The sequence below is a fragment of the Rhinatrema bivittatum genome, chromosome 18 (genome assembly GCF_901001135.1).
Source record: "Rhinatrema bivittatum chromosome 18, aRhiBiv1.1, whole genome shotgun sequence".
Taxonomy (NCBI): Eukaryota; Metazoa; Chordata; class Amphibia; order Gymnophiona; family Rhinatrematidae; genus Rhinatrema; species Rhinatrema bivittatum.
In genome coordinates, this window is record NC_042632.1 from 15,105,915 (window position 1) to 15,123,375 (window position 17,461).

A 17,461-nucleotide genomic window follows, 5' to 3' on the forward strand; every position below is an offset into this window, starting at 1 on the left:
TTTGCTCTGTGGCACACGCAGACTTCGAGTTCTGATATTCTTAGGAAAAACAATGAGAAAACTCAGAACTACATACAAATCCGTGCGTGCCTAGGGTAAAACTAGGACTGGATCAGGTTGTTCGCCTGAGCGGCGGTGAGGTGCCACCTCTACGTAGGCAGGAGAAGAGGCGAGAGATACACGCTGACACACCTGATACTGGGGTGTGGCGGGAAGCAGTGACTCATTCCATCCCCCTTCCATGCCACGGCTGTTCCCGGCCTGGCCTCCCCTCCCACCAGCAGCCTGTCACCTCCTACTTTCCTAAGCTCTCTGGCCCCCGCTGGGGACTAAAGTTGACCCGCAGGGCCTGGCACGCAAGGGGCTGCGCACTCGCCTCGTCTCACATCCTGTTCTGCTGCTCGCCTGCCTGCGTGCTATCCGCCCCACCTTGCCCGTCCGGTGGGGAGGGAAGGAAAGAGCGGAACAGCTATTCTCTGCCCATTTCCGCTCCGAGTTGGAGAGGAACGTAAAAAAAAAAGAAAAAAAAAAAACCCCACAAGTAGTGGGAGCGCGAGACAAAGCATTCGATCCGGGGTGGCTGTTGGCTCGAGCCTCGTCGCTTGCTAGGTAAGATCCCATTCAAAACGCGTGCATGCAACGGCCGCTGCGGCTCTCTGGGTTGAAAGTGGATAGGAAATTCCTGCGCTTTTAACTTTTCGAACAGCAGGCGCCGTGTCCGGTGTTTCCTGCTTCAGTTCACTTACATGGATGTGGAAGCGGGTCCCATTTTGCCCCGTCCGTGCGGGGCGGTGATTGGGAATAAAGTTTTTCCTCTTTCCGTCGCCGCGCTGGGAGTATTTTAGTTGAGGTGGTTCTCGGCAGCGACTGAACTTCTGTAGTTTATTTTTCTTTTAATGGTACGAAGTTGTAACTTTTTTTTTTTCTGTTTTTGTAAAAGTCAGCAGGGGGCTTAGAGGAACTCAGAAGTGGGGAAAGCTAAGGAGCGTGAGAGTCTGTGTAGGGAGGCGAGTCCTTGAGTGACGGGAGCGGTTACCCTCTCTCCTGAGCGCTCTAATGCCGGAATGGTCGGGGCTGGAGGTGAGGGTAGGGTAGGGACCCAGGCCGCCTTGTTTGTGTGCGCGCGCGCCCCTCCCTTGCTCGCGCTGGCGTAGCCCTCATTCCAGAGATTGTTTTTATCCATGTGTTAGCCGCTCCGGCACTAGAGGCCTGGGCGCCTGCATGAGCAACAACCGCGGCCACTAACATTTCCTGCACCATTATTCCCCAGGATTCGAGCTCATTTGGACACTCGTTTTTTGGTTTCCGTTGGTTTTGCGCAAAAACATATATATGTGAATTTAGAAATTCATTTTGGAAATCGTGGCGATAAGTAATATGTAATGCAAAAATTGCCACTCCCTCTCTGCTACCTTAGTTCTGTTTAAACGATCTTAAGTATGTTTGTTTGTTTATTTTTAAATGTGTATTAAAGTTTACATAAAGCACCAGAGCAACTGAAAACATTCTTCTGTTCTTGCTATAGGGCTTAATGTGCTAAAAGGTTTTTCTTGTTATGCCTGTGGGAAAAGCCCAAGAGCACCGAGATAAGGGGCATGCTCTAGTGTAAAAGCACCAAAGGGAGAACATGAACACTATAAGTGAGTCCTTACAATGTATTTCATAGAAGAATCATTCACTTTATTAATTAATGCAGAACTCCACAATATCGGATAAAACAAGCAGCTTGTAGTAGGTAAATGTCCCCGGACACGGTGACCATGTTTTGCCAGGAAGGCTGCATCAGGAGGGTCAATAAAATGTCATTCAGACTACAAGGAAAAACATAAAACAAAATGTAAGGACTAGAAAAGGGAACATTAGTATATACAGCACTATGGAATATGGCTTGTAACATCAGTACAAACAATGCAGAAACACTTTTTGGCAGCATCTCCAATTTAATGTAGGAGTTCGTTCAGAGGTTTTGGCTCAAGGGCATTTAAAAACACCCAACTTGGTGCCAAATAGTTGTGACCAATCAGAGCGAAATGTGGGGGGAAAAAACTGAACCAATCAGAGAAATGGATTGAGGTAAAAGAAAGGGGTGGCACTTGTAAGATTCCTTCAAAAATGTTAATTGTCATGCAAAATGTGAAATTGGTTTTTCATTAATGTGTAAAAAAGTTATGGATATTGCCTATGTGTTCTTTATTAATGCTACAGCTACAACCACGAAGAGAACTGAGCAGGAAGCTCCTAATAGACAATTAGTGGACACACCGACCGCAAAGAACTTAATTTAAAAAGTATGAAAAAACAAGATACAAATGTGTAGCTTGAGACAACCACACAGAAAGCTTGAAAAATCTCAAAAGTGCTATAAGGTGGATAAACCCGCATTTTTCGCTGCTAGTAAATTGAATAAATTGAAAAAATGGATTGTTGAACAAAAACTAAGGAACGGACAAACTATATTCTAAAAACAGCAAGTACAAAAATGAATGAGTGAACCAAATACCAGCACAAACGAAAAGAAAAAACCCCGAGCCAGTGATCTTGGCCCAAAATACTGTGTGTGAATATCTAAACTGAACAAAATGGTTAGAGAAAGTGTATCCATTCTATTTCTGCATTCAAGCCACTTGAGGCTAATGTTTGAAGTGTAAAAATCCATTTTTGTTCCTTACAGATGAGAGCCTTAGAAAAATTGCAACCTTGTATAAGGTAAGGAATCGAGAACCAAAAATTTTTAAATCGGAAACCATATGGGAAGCAGATGTCCAGCTGTGCCAGACGACTGCAGGACTGGTGTTCAATAACATGGGTTCTAACCGTTCTTTACCTACATAAAGTTTCTGGCAGGGGCACATGATGACGGAAACAACTCCCTTTGATGCACAAGTCGTAGAATAGCCTAAAGTGTACTCAATTTGAGTAATGGGATTCAGAAAAACCAACACTGTGAGGGAGTGTTTATAAACAGCATTGTCCATAGGGCTGCTGGCCCAATGGGAGTGATGATGGAGAGGTCATCTTTAAAGTTGAATGGACGAGAAAATCTTGCAAATTTTTCCTATTGAAAACCTTAAGAAGTGTTAGTATGTGCCAGAGATGCCTAATGATGGAAGTAATGTCTAAAACAGGCTGAGAGAGGTTATATGCTCTGAAGAGGAGGTGCTACCATGATCAGTTTGAGGAAGAATTCCTTTACCCTTCACGTTTTTCAACTTAGATTCACCTGGCTGAGATATATTGATGTTTTGCTTATTTGGGTGGGTACAGATATCCAATTTTAACTTTTCTATGATTGGTTTAAACAGTTGTGATTGTAATTTACAGTTCAATTTTGTATATACCATTCAGAGGTTTCATTTTTGGATATTTGTATTAGTTATGATCAGGATAAATTTCTCACTTCAATCTACTGTAAAAACACAGACAACAATACTTTACTATTTTTCATTAGCCATCATCTTTATTGCTTAAAAACCAAACCCCTGACTGGCCAATTTTTAAGGCTATGTTGCCTCTGTACCACAAATGAGGAATTTATGATACAAGCTAAAGTAATGATGTCTCGCTTCTTGGCGCGAGGTTATCCTTTCAGAATTCTCAAATGGGCTTTTAAATGGGCTCTGTGTATGCCAACTGGGATTTACTTCTCAGGCCCCAATCATGCTTCTCTTCAGAGCATATCAATTATGGATGTGCAATCATTTTTCCTGAATTAGGCAAGTTTAACGAAATTGCCTAATTCAGAATGGTTCGGGAGAACTGAAAAACTATCACATTTTTTCCGAAATCTCAGAAAAAATTCATTTTTCGGGTTAGTGTGCGCTAACCCGAAAAAAACCCCTAAATCGGGGAAAAACGAAATTCACACGGGGAGGCCCCGAAACAAAGCCTGACAGGCTATTTAGACCCGAAGCACATCTCTATCAATTGTATATTACCTTTCTCAGCCTGTGTTGGACATTACTTCCATTATTAGGCATCTCTGGCACATACTAACACCTCTTAAGGTTTTCAGTAGTTCAGTACGATTCACTTTCTGTAGAGGGGAAATATCTGCAAGATTTTCTCATCCATTCAGATTTAAAGATGAGGCCTCCATCGGCCCTATGGACAATGCTCAGTTTGAACACTCTCTCACAGTCTATTTTCCTGAATCCCATTACTCAAATTAAGTACACTTTACGCCATTCTAGGACTTGTGCATTGAAAGGAATTGTTTGTCATCATGAGTCCCTGCCAGAAACTTTATGTAGCCAAACAACAACGGTTAGAACCCATATTATTGAACACTGGTCCTGCATTTGTTTGACACGGATAGAAACTCCCCTGGTTGCTCATTGGACATCTGCTTCCCATAGAACCCTGCCCTCTATCCTTTCGAAAAAATGTAAGACCTGGCTCTTCCTCCAAGCCTTCCCTTAACTTTCAAAACCATCCATTTTCTACCAGACAGGACTCCGCTTACCTGACTAGGCGCCCCGCCTAGTTTAGGCTTGATATTTTGCCTTTGTTTCGTTATTTAGTTTATTCAGTTTTGCTGTCCTTTTTCTCCGGCTAACCTAGCCCCCCAAGTTACTACCTCCTTGTTGTATGTAACTTTCGCCTCTTGTTAAATGGTTGATTAAGTTCTACCCCTTGTTACATGTAAACCGATTTGATTTGAATTTTTTCATGAAGGTCGGTGTAGAAAAGTGTTAAATATGGTTTCTGATTTAAAAATTTTTGGTTCTCTATTCTTTACCAATATCACAAGGTTGCAATTTTTCTAAGGCTCTCATCTGCAAGGGACAAAAATGGATTTTTACACTTCAGACAGCCCTGAGTGGCTTGAATGAATACACGTTCTCACCTCTTTGTTCCTGTTTAGTTTGTTTATTTATTATTTTTATATACCGCCATTCGATCTGAGCTATAACATCGGTTTACATTCAGGGACTGTAGGTATTTATCCCCAGAGGGCTTACAATCACTGGCTCAGGGTTTCTTGTTTTGTTTTTCTGTTTTTGTTCCTGCTGGTATTTGGTCACTCATTCATTGTTGCATTTGCTGTCTTTAGAATATAGTTTTTTAGTTATGTTTCTTCCCCCCTGGCATACAGAGCTCGATTCTTATTTTGTGTTCAATCCATTTTTTTTTTCAATTTACTAGCGGCAAAAAATGCGGGTTTATCCGCCTTTCAGCATAAGAACATAAGAAAATGCCATACTGGGTCAGACCAATTTTGGAGTTTTTTCAAGCTTTCTGTGTGGTTGTCTCAAGCTATACATTTGTATCTTGTTTTTTCATACTTTTTAAGTTTAGTTTTTCTTTGCGGTTGGCGTGTCCACTAATTGTCTATTAGGAGCTTCCTGCTCAGTTCTCTTCGCGGTTGTATCCGTGACGAAAATGTTTTCATATGGGCAACCACGGTAGTAATAAAGAATACACAGGCAATATCCATAACCTTTTCATAAACTATTTTTATTGTTTTTTTAATTTAACATTTTTGAAGGAATCTTACAAGAACCACCCCTTTCTTTTACGTCATGATCAATTTCTCTTTGGTTAAGTTTTTTTTCTCGCTGTTCGCTCTGATTAGTCACAACATTTTGGCGCCAAGTTTGGCGTTTTTAAATGCCCTTGAGCCAAAACCTCTGAACTCCTACATTAATAATTGGAGATGCTTCCAAAAGGTATGTTTCTGCATTGTTAGTACTGATGTTACAAGCCATATTCCATCTTGCTTTATATACTAATGTTCTGTTTTCTAGTCCTTACATTTTATGTTTTTCAATGTAGTTGTTTGTCCCTCCCGATGCAGCCTTCACTGTGCAACATGGTCGCAGTGTCGGGGGGCATTTACCTACTATAAGCTGATTGTTTTGTCTGAGATTTTGGAGTTCTGCATCAATTAATAAAGTGAGTGATTCTTCTATGAAATACATTGTAAGGACTCACTTATTGTGTTCATGCTCTCCCTTTTGTGCTGCTTTTATATGCTTGTGGGAAACATGTTTTGTACATAGGCCCCTAAGGTTGATAACCTTGTGGATTGGCATGACTACAGTTTCAGACGTGCTAATTCAGCCCCTTTCTGTATCAGATGGTAAAAAGGAGATGACGGAGCATCAACAAGCTTTGTGAGAGAAATTATTTCTATTAAAAACCTGTTTCAGCATTTTGATTGTAAATCACAAGTGTTTCTCTGACAGGCGACATAGCTTGTCCTTTGGCATCTGTTTAAAAAAAAAACCAAAACAAAACCCAAAAAACAAACCAAACCAAAAAAAAAAAAACCCTTCAAGGTTTTTAGAGGGCAAAATGGTAGAAACTATTTTTAAAAACAAAACTATTGGTCATATAGGTAGACGTGGCTTAAGAGTCCACATGGTTTTAGCAAGGGGACTCTTGCCTTACTAGTCTTAGGTGTTTGTGTTAATTTAAACTTTAAAAAAAAAAAAAAAACATGAAGTTAAAGGTAAACTGGTTAATAGTGCTTTGATTTTCAGAAGATATTTGAAGTCCCCTATGAGAGAATCCTCAGAAAATTATAAAGTCATGGGATAAGCGTCAGCATCCTATTGTGGATTGAATACTAGATAAGACAGAAAACAAAAGGTAGGCCTAATGTTCAGTTTTCCAAAGGGAGAAAGATAATTTAGTAGATTACCATACGGATTCCTTAACCTGTGCTATTTAACATTTTCATGAATGAGTGAAGTGATCAAATTTGCAGATGACATGAAATTATTCAAAGTTAAAACTGCAGTGGATTGCGAGGAACTGCAGAAGGATCTTATTAAACAAGGGCACTGGTTATCTAAATGATAGAAAAAGTGGAGAATTATGCACATAAGGGAAACTACAATTATACAATGCTGGGTTCTATATTTGGAGTAATCACCAACGAAAAGAACCTTGGTGTCCTTGTGGACAACACATGAAATTCCTAGTTCAGTGTGTGGCTGCAGTAAAAAATGCAAATAGAATGTAAGGAATGGGGAATAAAATGGAAAATATTATATTGCTTCTGAATCAATCCATGATTGAACTACATCTTGAGTATGTTTGGGATGGATAGGAGAAGATTAGAGGGTATTGCATCCAACGGGTGAGAGGAAGGTTTTATCTTCTTGAGGATGGTTTCGATTTCCAGAGAAGATGAGGTCTCGAAGGATGTTAGGTTGCCGCTTAGATTAAATGTTGAAGTGCTGGGGGGGAGGGTTGTCTGAGAGGTGGAAAGAGCTATCCTCCTTAAGCCTATCTTATTCTCAAAAAGATAGCCAGCTCTGTGGCTTTATTCGATGCTTGCTCGTCGGGAATGATGGGGGGGGGCGGGTTTTATGAGAGATGAAACATAGGAGAATAAGGCTTTGGAGTCGAAAGAGAAATTGTGGATTTTTTTTTTTTGGAGAAGTCTTTTTTTTGGCTTTGAGTATGGCCTTCCTGTATGTGTTAAGATGGACTTTGCAGTTGGAAAGGGTGGAGGTGGATGGGGTCTTGCGCCATCTGAGCTCTTTATTGCGAAGCTCTTGCTTGAGGACTTTTAGCTCCGAGGTGTACCAACGATTCCTGTTGTCCTGGGGTGGGTGCAGTGATTTGGTGATGGTTGGGCAAGATTGATCTGCGACATCGCTTGTTATCCTGAACCATGAGTTGGTAGCCGAGTGAGCGTCTGTGAAATCTAGTCGATCTAGCTCTTTTGAAAGTAGTTTGCTAAGTTGGTCTGTGGAGCAAGGTTTCCTGAATTGTATTGTAGTTTTAGGGAAGACTGGCAAAGGATGATCTTTTATTTTGAAACTCAGATGAGATAATTTGATCTGACCACGGGACTGAGACCCATGTTGGACCTTATTTTCATTAACAAAGGCTTAAGGTGTGGCCCGCTTTATGCGTGGGACCTCTGACAATTTGTCTAAAGCCCAAATGGCTGAGTGCCGTAAGTAGGATTTCGCAGTTGGAGGAAAGCGGAGATGTGTCCACGTGTAGATTAAAATCTCCCATTAAGATGGATGGTTTATCCCTCTTGAAATGTTTGGTGGAAAATTCGATCAAAGGGGAGGGATCAGAGTCCAAGTTTCCTGGTGGTGAGTAGACTAGTACGAGTTGGAGATGGTCCGAGTTGAATAGGGCTAATTCCAGGTTGCTTATTCTGGTGGATGATTGCAGAGCGAGGCCTAGCCCCTTTTTTGCGGCTAGCAGTAGGCCGCCTCCTCTTTTTTGAGTCTAGGGATTGAGTGGATATCATATAGTTGGTTGGGGAGCTGGTTTAGTAGTACTGTGTGTCCGTTGGTTTCAACCATGTTTCTGTAATGGCGCAGAGGTCAGGATTGGCGTCTGTCAGGTTCTGGTCGCCAATCTCAAAGACAGTGGTAGTAGAAAATATGCAGAGGAGGGTGACAAAATGATTTTCTGTCAGTCTTCGAGGCTTTTTATATAGATTATTTGAAGCCCTGTTGGATGCCAGTATTTTGTCAGACCGAGGGTTTTAGTTTATCCCCCTATAGAAGGTGAGCTGTGGCCTTATAAAGTGGAAGATATATATATTTTTTTTATTTTATCTTTTATGTAATTTTACATAATTTAACAAGACAACTCTTAATAATTAATACAGAAACAGAAGTATCATTATTTCACAATAAGTAAATTTTCAGAAATCAAAAACATTTCCGTCCTGATTCAAGCCCTCAAATGGAGGGGGTAGGTACCTAAGGTAATTTGCAAATAGCAATATCAAGGAAGTACAGACTGCATAATAGCTTGTACAAAGATTATTACATATTACAGGAACTAGATTTGTTGTCTCTGGATTCTGTGGCGTTTGGGGGTACTTTCCCTGCCAAGAATTTAGACAACTGTGGGGGGGGGGGGGGTCATAAAACCATAGGAATTACCTTCGTGCTTGACTAGGCACTTACAGGGATACTTCAGGAAAAAAGCCGCCCCCCCAGTTGTAATACCTGCGGTCTCATGAGGAGAAAAGCCTTTCTCCTCTGCGTCTCCCGTGCGACATCCGGGAACACCCTGACATTGCATCCCAAAAATAACACATTTCTTTTTGAGACAAAGCTTCAATAACCACTCTTATCTGGTTCTAAGGTTAAGCTGACAGAGTTGCAGTTGTTGCTATCTCAGTATCAGAAGTCTCTAGGTACGCGGGGCTATCCAAATGTTGATCACTAACAGGGACCAAAGACTTCATCCCTCCAGCTTGTTCCAAAGGCCTCTTAGATTTAGGAAGAAAAAATAACTTCGATATTGGTGGCATTTCAGTTTCTCCTATGTTTAGTACTTCCCGGAGATGTCTTTTAAAAATATCTCAAGGGAGTATCATTAATATTTGTGGAAAGTTAATAAATCTCAGGTTTTTGTTCCTGATCGCATTTTCCATGTATTTCAATGAAATGCTCTTTCCCTTTTTAGTGACATTCTGCGGTTATTGTATGTTCCTTATTTGATCTCTTATTATCTGCTGCTCCAGCTCAGAATGCGAATTGGTCACCATTTTTACTTTTTCTTCCAATTCATTTACTGTATCGCTTAGAGGTTTCATTTGAGCCAGTATAAATGTTTTCATGTCGACTATGTCTCCCATATAGTCTCTAAAGTAAATACAGCTGGTCTTACCACAGTTAACTCAGCTCTTTCGGGAGTTCCTCCTACTGCCCCTCCAGCTTGCTCCAGCAACGATTCTTCCTCCTCCCCGGTCAGCTCCGATGGTGTTCCCGGGCTTTGGATCACTATTTCTCCTGTGTCTTGCCCTGCTGAGCTCTGTCGCATAACTCGTCGATCCAGACTCAGGAGAGTTCCAGCTTATGGCTGGATTCCCGGGGGGAGTTCCTTCCTCAGGGCTTAGAGGTGACAAAGAGCCTGGGAGTGAGGGTAGCTCCTCTTCCCCTCCCCCTCTCTAACGGCTGCAATCCTGTGTTAGAATCTTTGCGCACCGCATGTGAGTCCATCGGACCGGCGACGCAAGCAATCAGAGGGGCTGCAGGGTAAGGTTCCCTTCACGACTTACGCTTCCGTCCCATAGTTAAGGAAACAATTCGCAAGAAATATTTTCAAAAATATTGTTCTCTGGAACTCACACGCTACTGAGCGGCCATCTTGCTCCATCCCCACGGAAGACATTTTTTTTATTCGTGTAGGCTACATTAATGCATGGTTAGTATGAAACCATGATTTTTATTCAGAATGAAATATTACAGAATCTGAACTTTTTTTTTTTTTTAAAGGATTGTGGCATGCACATGATGCTGTTCCTTTGAAAGCACCTTGCCTGGTTATTTGTATCTTCAGCAGGCGAGTGCCTGGGGGGTGGTATTGTTTGTGAAGGAGTACTATCTTACGAGTTCAGAAAGTTGACTTACTTTCCACCATTAAAGGAAACACTTATGGTTAGGGTACATGATCAGTGTATTAGTACTATTTAATGCCTACTTGATCTTACTATGGAGGATTTTCAGAATATACTGGAAGTTTTAATAACATGTATAATATGACTTCAGTGCACATTTGGATGAGGCCTTTTGTGTGTAATCTAGGGCGATAGAGGCAGCTATGACTGCTATGGATTACACACAGGCGACTTCTACTTCAACTCATAAAGCAGACTGTATACTTGACCGGTTAATGTGTCCAAGCAGAGATATTCAGGTGATAAATAAGTAAACAATTGTGGTCCCATCACTTTTTAATCACCTATACACTTAGATGTGTTGACATGATCTTCCATAAGGAAAATGGTATGTCCGCCAGTGAACATAACCTGACTCTTCTAATAAATGGAGTGAAAGGATTTAGTCTTGATTGAAGCATTGCTCCAGTGGAGGACTTTGTGCAATTATGGTATGATAGTTTAAGTTCCTATTACAGTGTTGCCCAGCTTATGAGAAGAAATGAGGACATAAAATACTTCAGTGCCATGGTTTACCAGTGTATTGAATACACAGAGAAGGACCCTGCATAAGGCAGAAAAACGATGGGGGGGGGAAGCAAAGATGAGTCAACTAGACAAGAATATAGCATTTTGCTAAGGGGCTATCATAGTATGTTAGACTTCCAAATGGAGGTTTTATTCAATCAACGCACACATTAAACCGTCCTTTAGATCTATAGTTCAAAAGCGTACAGTGCAGTCCTCCTTAATACATCAGAATTGTAAAAATTTGTATTTGGCAAGATATTTTGATAAGGTGTACAGTCAAGTGACTGAATTGATAGTTGACAGTGTTGAGCTTCTGACAGAACAGATGTTTATATGGAGTGAATTTAGAACTGTGACTTTAAAAGAAATTGTTTCAGTAGTCTCACATTTGAGAACTACCACTTCCAGATTTGATCCCTGTCTGTTTATAATTGTGAAAAGCTTAAAGGACGCCGATGAGATCATTAAATCTTTGTGAATCACTAACAGAAGGGTATATGCCTGAGTTTTTAAAGATGGCAACAGTCAATCCGTTAGTGATCTCTAGCTTCCGCCCGGTTTCAAATTTGCCTATCTGGCAAAAGTTATCGAAAGTTTTGTTGAAATTGGATGTGTATGTGGCTGATCTTGATCTCCTTGACGAAAATCAATTTGGTTTTTGCAAGGGACATAATACAGAACTTATTACTAGTTTTCTTGATGGACAAGCTACCTGGATCAGGATAGGGCAGGTATTTTGATACTTGATGTCTTGCGCCTTAGATACTCTAAATCATACTATTTTGTTATCTCAGATGGAGACTTTTGGAATCTTGGAGAGTTCTGCTGTAGTTTGGCTCCTTTTTAAATGGGAGAAAACAACTGGTACAAACTGGAGATATTGATTTGGATGTTCCACAGAGATCTGCACTGTCATCCACGCTTTTCAGCTTGGTTTCCTTTGTCAAGTCGATATTATGGGGAAGAAGAGGAGAAGGATGGTCTGGCCCCTCCCACTTGGGACTGTTTGCTCAGCCCACCATAGAATCTTTTATGACTTTGACAAATCAAGGTGGAGGACAAGAAGGGCTTGGAAGTTTTTCCTCTGTCCATAGTGAAACTTTGGTTTCCTTGAGTCTACTTGTTTTATGTATCAGCCAGAAGTAAATAATCCTGCAGGCTTTCCAGTTGAAGAGAGAGAGTTCCACAGCATTCAGATCTCCTCTTCCATTGATGAGAGAGAACCTGCAGATGAGACAGTATTGGGGCTGGAAAAGTCTTCAATCAAGGAACCTGTTTTACTCTCTCCTGTTCAACCCAAGTTGATGACTCTTAAACTTTTATGGATAGAAATAGTAGGAATTCAGAACTTACTCTAATGTTTTGTCTTCAGTAAATGAATTGTCTATTACTGTTACTTCATATTCAGGAATTGCTGGTGCAGATTGTGGAGCTTCAAAAAAAAAAAAAAAAGTAATTCAACCTTAAAGATAATCACACTGAAGAATGGGAAAACTATGAAAATTATGACAGTCAAATTTATTAATTTTCCTAGATTTCCTTTAGAATTGCTAAAGAATTGCTAAAGAAATATTACATTGAGGTGTTACAGGTCCTGGCTGAGTCCTTCCCTCCCATAACTAAGGTATATTATCTTCCCACTTGTGGATCTGACCCTCAAGTAGTGAATGTAGTGAGGGAAGAGGAAGAGCTGGGTGGTGTAGTGAAATTGAAAGGTGACCAGGGCAATTTATGGAGAGAGATGAAGAAATGGCTGAAATATTAAATACTTCAGTTTGGTCTTCACTGAAGACCCTGGAGAAGGACCATTGCTGGTTGACAAGAATGTAAATGGGGGTGGAGTAGACACAACTCCTTTTAAGAAAAGAATGTATGGGAAGAGCTAGGAAAACTGAAAGTAGTCTAGGCTGTGGGGCTGGATGAGGTACGTCCTAGATACTGAGCTAGCTCAGAAATATGGTGGCTAATCCGTTGAAAGACTTGTTTAATTGCTGGAAATGGAACCGTGAGATTGGAGAAGTGCAATGATGGGGTGAAAAATTTTTTTATGGGAGAGTAAATGGCTCTTCCCTCATCACTGCCCCATAGTGGGTCGTCCCCCCAACAGCACTGGATGGATGAGCTCACGGTTCTTGCTAGGGTCTGCCCTCTTCCCCCCCCCCCCCCCCCCCCCCCCATATGCATGTGCCTTTTTGAGCTGCCCCCTATCAGTGCCTGGAAGGGTGTGTTGGTGCGCACAGGGCGCTGCTAGCGGCCTTCTTTCATTCTGGGTAGCAGCATGGAGTAATGTGGAAGCTGACAGCAGCTGCTGCCCTCAGCTCCAGCGAGTCCTGGATTTGTTAATAAGCACCCAGTTATGTTTGTGCCTAGGGGTGGTAAACATTAAGGGGCAGCAAGATAGCTAAAGTATGGTGCATTCCAGCTATGCTGTATTGCATTCAACAGAAAACAGTCCTTGGCTGCTGTTTAACTGCATGCTTTTCCATCAAGCCTGCTCTGGGTAAAAGCTCATCTTGGGTTTAGCCCTAGAGCTGTGGGGATTTTTGCCCACTGGAGATATACTGAATTTTAGTTGGTCTTCTACTGACAGACATTTTGGATAAGGCTGCCAGCATAAGATCTATACAAGAACTTGGGGATGAGCACTTTGCAGTCACCGATCTGCAATCTTAGTCCTTGATTGGTAGGTGCTTACGTGCTGTGAGCTCTGCTACTTGCTGGCTCTCGAGCTGGATGCTAAGGACTCCTGTCTTGCAAGGCAGGAGCTGAAAACCTTTTCCTTCTGTCCCTATGGTTAACTTCTTTTTGCTTGAACTCTCTTGGTTTGCTTAGTTTTCAGCATTTAGCTTGTCAGTGTTTGTTCTGGCCGATGTTTCATCATTTGGGTCCATTAATAATTTAAAAAAAATAAATAAATTGTGGCTTTCTGGTGACCCTAATCTAATAATTTTTGTGGTCCTGTGTCTTTTCCCATCTGCTCTGTTGTTCATTCCCTATGCATGAACCCAGGCATGGTTTGCTCAGGCATGTTGATTGGGCATGTTCTTGCAGCAGAGAATACTGGAACCAGTTTTGTTTGTATCACTGGAAAGCTGTTAGTGACAAGACATGCCTCTCCACTGCAAGTATATTTTCCAGGTTAAACATTTACAATTACTTGAACAATTCGGGTTTGTCTCAGTTCACTCAGCTAATGACTGATCTACTGCTGGGCCAGGTATTACAAGAGGGGCTGTCCTCTAGTATTCGCATGTCAGCATTTGTGCGTGTTATCTTTCCCTTTCTTTAGCAGGTCATTTATGGCATACAAACACCTGGACATGTCAGAGCTTGCACTGCTTATGCTATAAAGCTTTGATCTGTTACTGTATTTAAGGCTTTTGGTCTGCAGGCACCCATATTTCTTGTTTACAGTTCCTGAGTGAGTTACCCACCCACCTACATTACTTATCCTGTCTTGGAAGAAGATTACTACATAATGTCGTAATGCCTCTATATCGCTCCATGGTGAGACCACACCTTGAATACTGTGTACAATTCTGGTTGCCGCATCTCAAAGATATAGTTGCGATGGAGAAGGTACAGAGAAGGGCAACCAAAATGATAAAGGGGATGGAACAGCTTCCCTATGAGGAAAGGCTGAAGAAGTTAGGGTTGTTCAGCTTGGAGAAGAGACGGCTGATGGGGGATATGATAGAGGTCTTTAAGATCATGAGGTCTTGAACAAGTAGATGTGACTCTGTTATTTTCACTTTCGAATAATAGGACTAGGGGGCATTCCATGAAGTTAGCAAGTAGCACATTTAAGACTAATTTAAGACTAAGACATTTTAAGACCCCTCCTCCCCCTCTCTATCCTCCCTTTTTCCCTGTCCCCCACCCTACTCGTAACCAAGTCATATTGTATATAGGCTATATGCCACTTCTATATACCCACATTTAATATTTAATTTTAATTTTATTCATATGTTACAATGTTCCTTATATTAATTGTTTAATCAACTGTTATCTTGTTACAATGTAAAATAGGGCAGTTCCGGCTCTATTCAACCTGTTATCTGGAAACCGATGTGATATCTCGATCGAATGTCGGTATACTACTACCCCAAACCAAATAAGTCTGATACTTCACTTTCAATGCATATCCAGCATAGCTCTCTGCTTCAACGTCAGGGGAGAAGAAAAACTGATACTTCACGCATATCCAGCATAGCTCTCTGCTTCAACGGCAGGGGAGAAGAAAAACTGATACTTCACGCATATCCAGCATAGCTCCCTGCTTCAACGGCAGGGGAGAAGAAAAACAACCAATAAGGGCTGAATAACACAGTCTGGGTAAAACAAGCATGGGTGTAGCTTGCTTATTGCGGCGGTTACTTCCCCTACTACCCATAACTAATCAAGCTTGATATTTCACTTGGTTGCAGCTCCATCACTGCTCTCTACATTAATGGTGGGGGTGGAAGGGAAATAGAACCAAAGAGCTAAGAGAAACAGATAAGTATGAGAAAAAAATGTGAAGCTTGCTGGGCAGACTGGATGGGCCGTTTGGTCTTCTTCTGCCGTCATTTCTATGTTTCTATGTTTCTATAGAATTCTTTTTCACTCAACGCACAATAAAGCTCTGGAATTTGCCAGAGGATGTGGTTAGTGCAGTTAGTGTAGCTGGGTTCAAAAAAGGTTTGGATAAGTTCTTGGAGGAGAAGTCCATTAATGGCTATTAATCAATTTTACTTAGGGAATAGCCACTGCTATTAATTGCATCAATAGCATGGGATCTTCTTAGTGTTTGGGTAATTGCCAGGTTCTTGTGGCCTGGTTTTGGCCTCTGTTGGAAACAGGATGCTGGGCTTGATGGACCCTTGGTCTGACCCAGCATGGTAATTTCTTATGTTCCTATAATCTGGTGTCTCTGTGCTAGGTGTATTTCTTTGGCAGAGGTGTGCCAGTATCCCCTCATTCATCACTTGTATGGTAGCATTTTCTGTGTATCATCCACAAGAAAACGAGATGCCATACTGGGTCAGACCAAGGGTCCATCAGGCCCATATATTATAAGTGGGTCTGTTCAGTACCATTCTAATATCTTTCATGTTTGAAGGATAATTCATCCTGTCTATGGAGAACACCACAATTTATGGTAAGCAAACTTACCTTCAACCTCGAGACCGGGAAGCGCCTAAGGTAAGGTAGAAATCTTTACTTGTGCCGGTCTCCGAGGATGGAGGACGAGCGCAGGCCATCGGCCAAAGCCAGCGCCACCGGGTTGATCCGCCCTAGCTAGCAGGGCCAGACCCCGGCATTTCAAAGGGCCTACCCACGTGGAGACCCTCCGAGGTAGTCGCCATCTTGCCCGCATGGTCGCCGTCGCCATCTTGGCCTTAATCTTGCTGTTCACATCGCCGCCCGGCCAAGCGCACAAAATTTACCTGTGCGCACAAACCTACTTCTGCACATAAGTTGTACGCACAAGAACACTTGGACGCATAAGCGGCGCGCGCAAGTCCTGGTCGCACGGACTACGCGCACTCGACTTCCCGCGCGCACAAACCCCGGTTAAGCGCACAGATACGCGGCCAGGCGCTCCGGAGCGAAACATGTATGTGCAGGCAACCTCAACACCTCCAATAACTGAAGTAAAATCCCTGGGCCTCTGCTCAGCATGCCACCTCAGTGCTGCCCAGAGCCAGGAAGCCGATGCCTTATGCACCCAATGTGAGAAGGCCCTGGGAGATCCACCACAGGCTCAGCCTTGCCCAGGGCCGGGGACTAGCTCTTCAGGGGGCTCCCTGGAGCTAGCAACCCCCAGCGGGATTCCCTCTCAGCCGGAGGCTCCCAGGGAAGCAGCGCCAGTCAGTGTGGACCCTTCGTCTATTTCTTGGGTGGAACTCTTCAAGGGAATTCACTCCTTTGTCCGAATGCAAATGGATTCCCGGGCGGACCAACCACATACGTCGCAAGAGGACCCCTATGCTCCAGGCCCCTCAGGACTTAAGCATAGGCCTTTACCGCCAAGTAGTTCCACCTTCAGGGGCACGGACATCTCAGAAGAAGAAGTCTAACCCCTAGAAGAAGGAGAACTCCCCCCGGGGACAGAACCCCACCGAACCATGAGACGGTTCTTCACAAGAGAGGAGCTCCCGGATCTGGTCTCCCAATGCCTGGCAGAACTGGCGATTTCCAGATTCAGAAACCCAGGGGGATCCCGAGGAGAACCCATTTCTGGAAGGCCTTCGACAGACCTCCCGCCATTTCCCGCTTTTGCGAGCCGCGCAACAGCTAATTGACCTGGAATGGAACACCCCAGAGTCTGCCTTTAAAGGGGGGCGGGCCTTGGCCAGCTTGTACCCCCCTGGATCCAGCAACCAAAGACATGCTCGCTTACCCAAGAGTGGATGCCATGGTCTGCGCAGTGTCCAAGCGCACCACCATTCCGGTAGAGGGAGGAGCAGCACTCAAGGACATGCATGACCGGCGGCTGGAAGCCATTCTTAAACTGTCATTTGACGTGGCCGCCATGTCTCTTCAGATTGCGGCCTGCTGCACCGTGGTGACACG

General features: G+C 42.8%; 1 protein-coding gene across 1 annotated transcript in view; it reads left to right on the top strand.

The window, feature by feature from the left end:
- The first annotated feature begins 270 nt into the window (after positions 1–270).
- Positions 271–17,461, top strand: part of CTNNA1 (catenin alpha 1) — a 332,156-nt gene continuing 314,965 nt past the window's right edge. Inside the window, 1 exon segment of the mRNA XM_029583454.1 lies at positions 271–609. The gene's annotated coding sequence lies outside the window, so the exon portion shown is untranslated.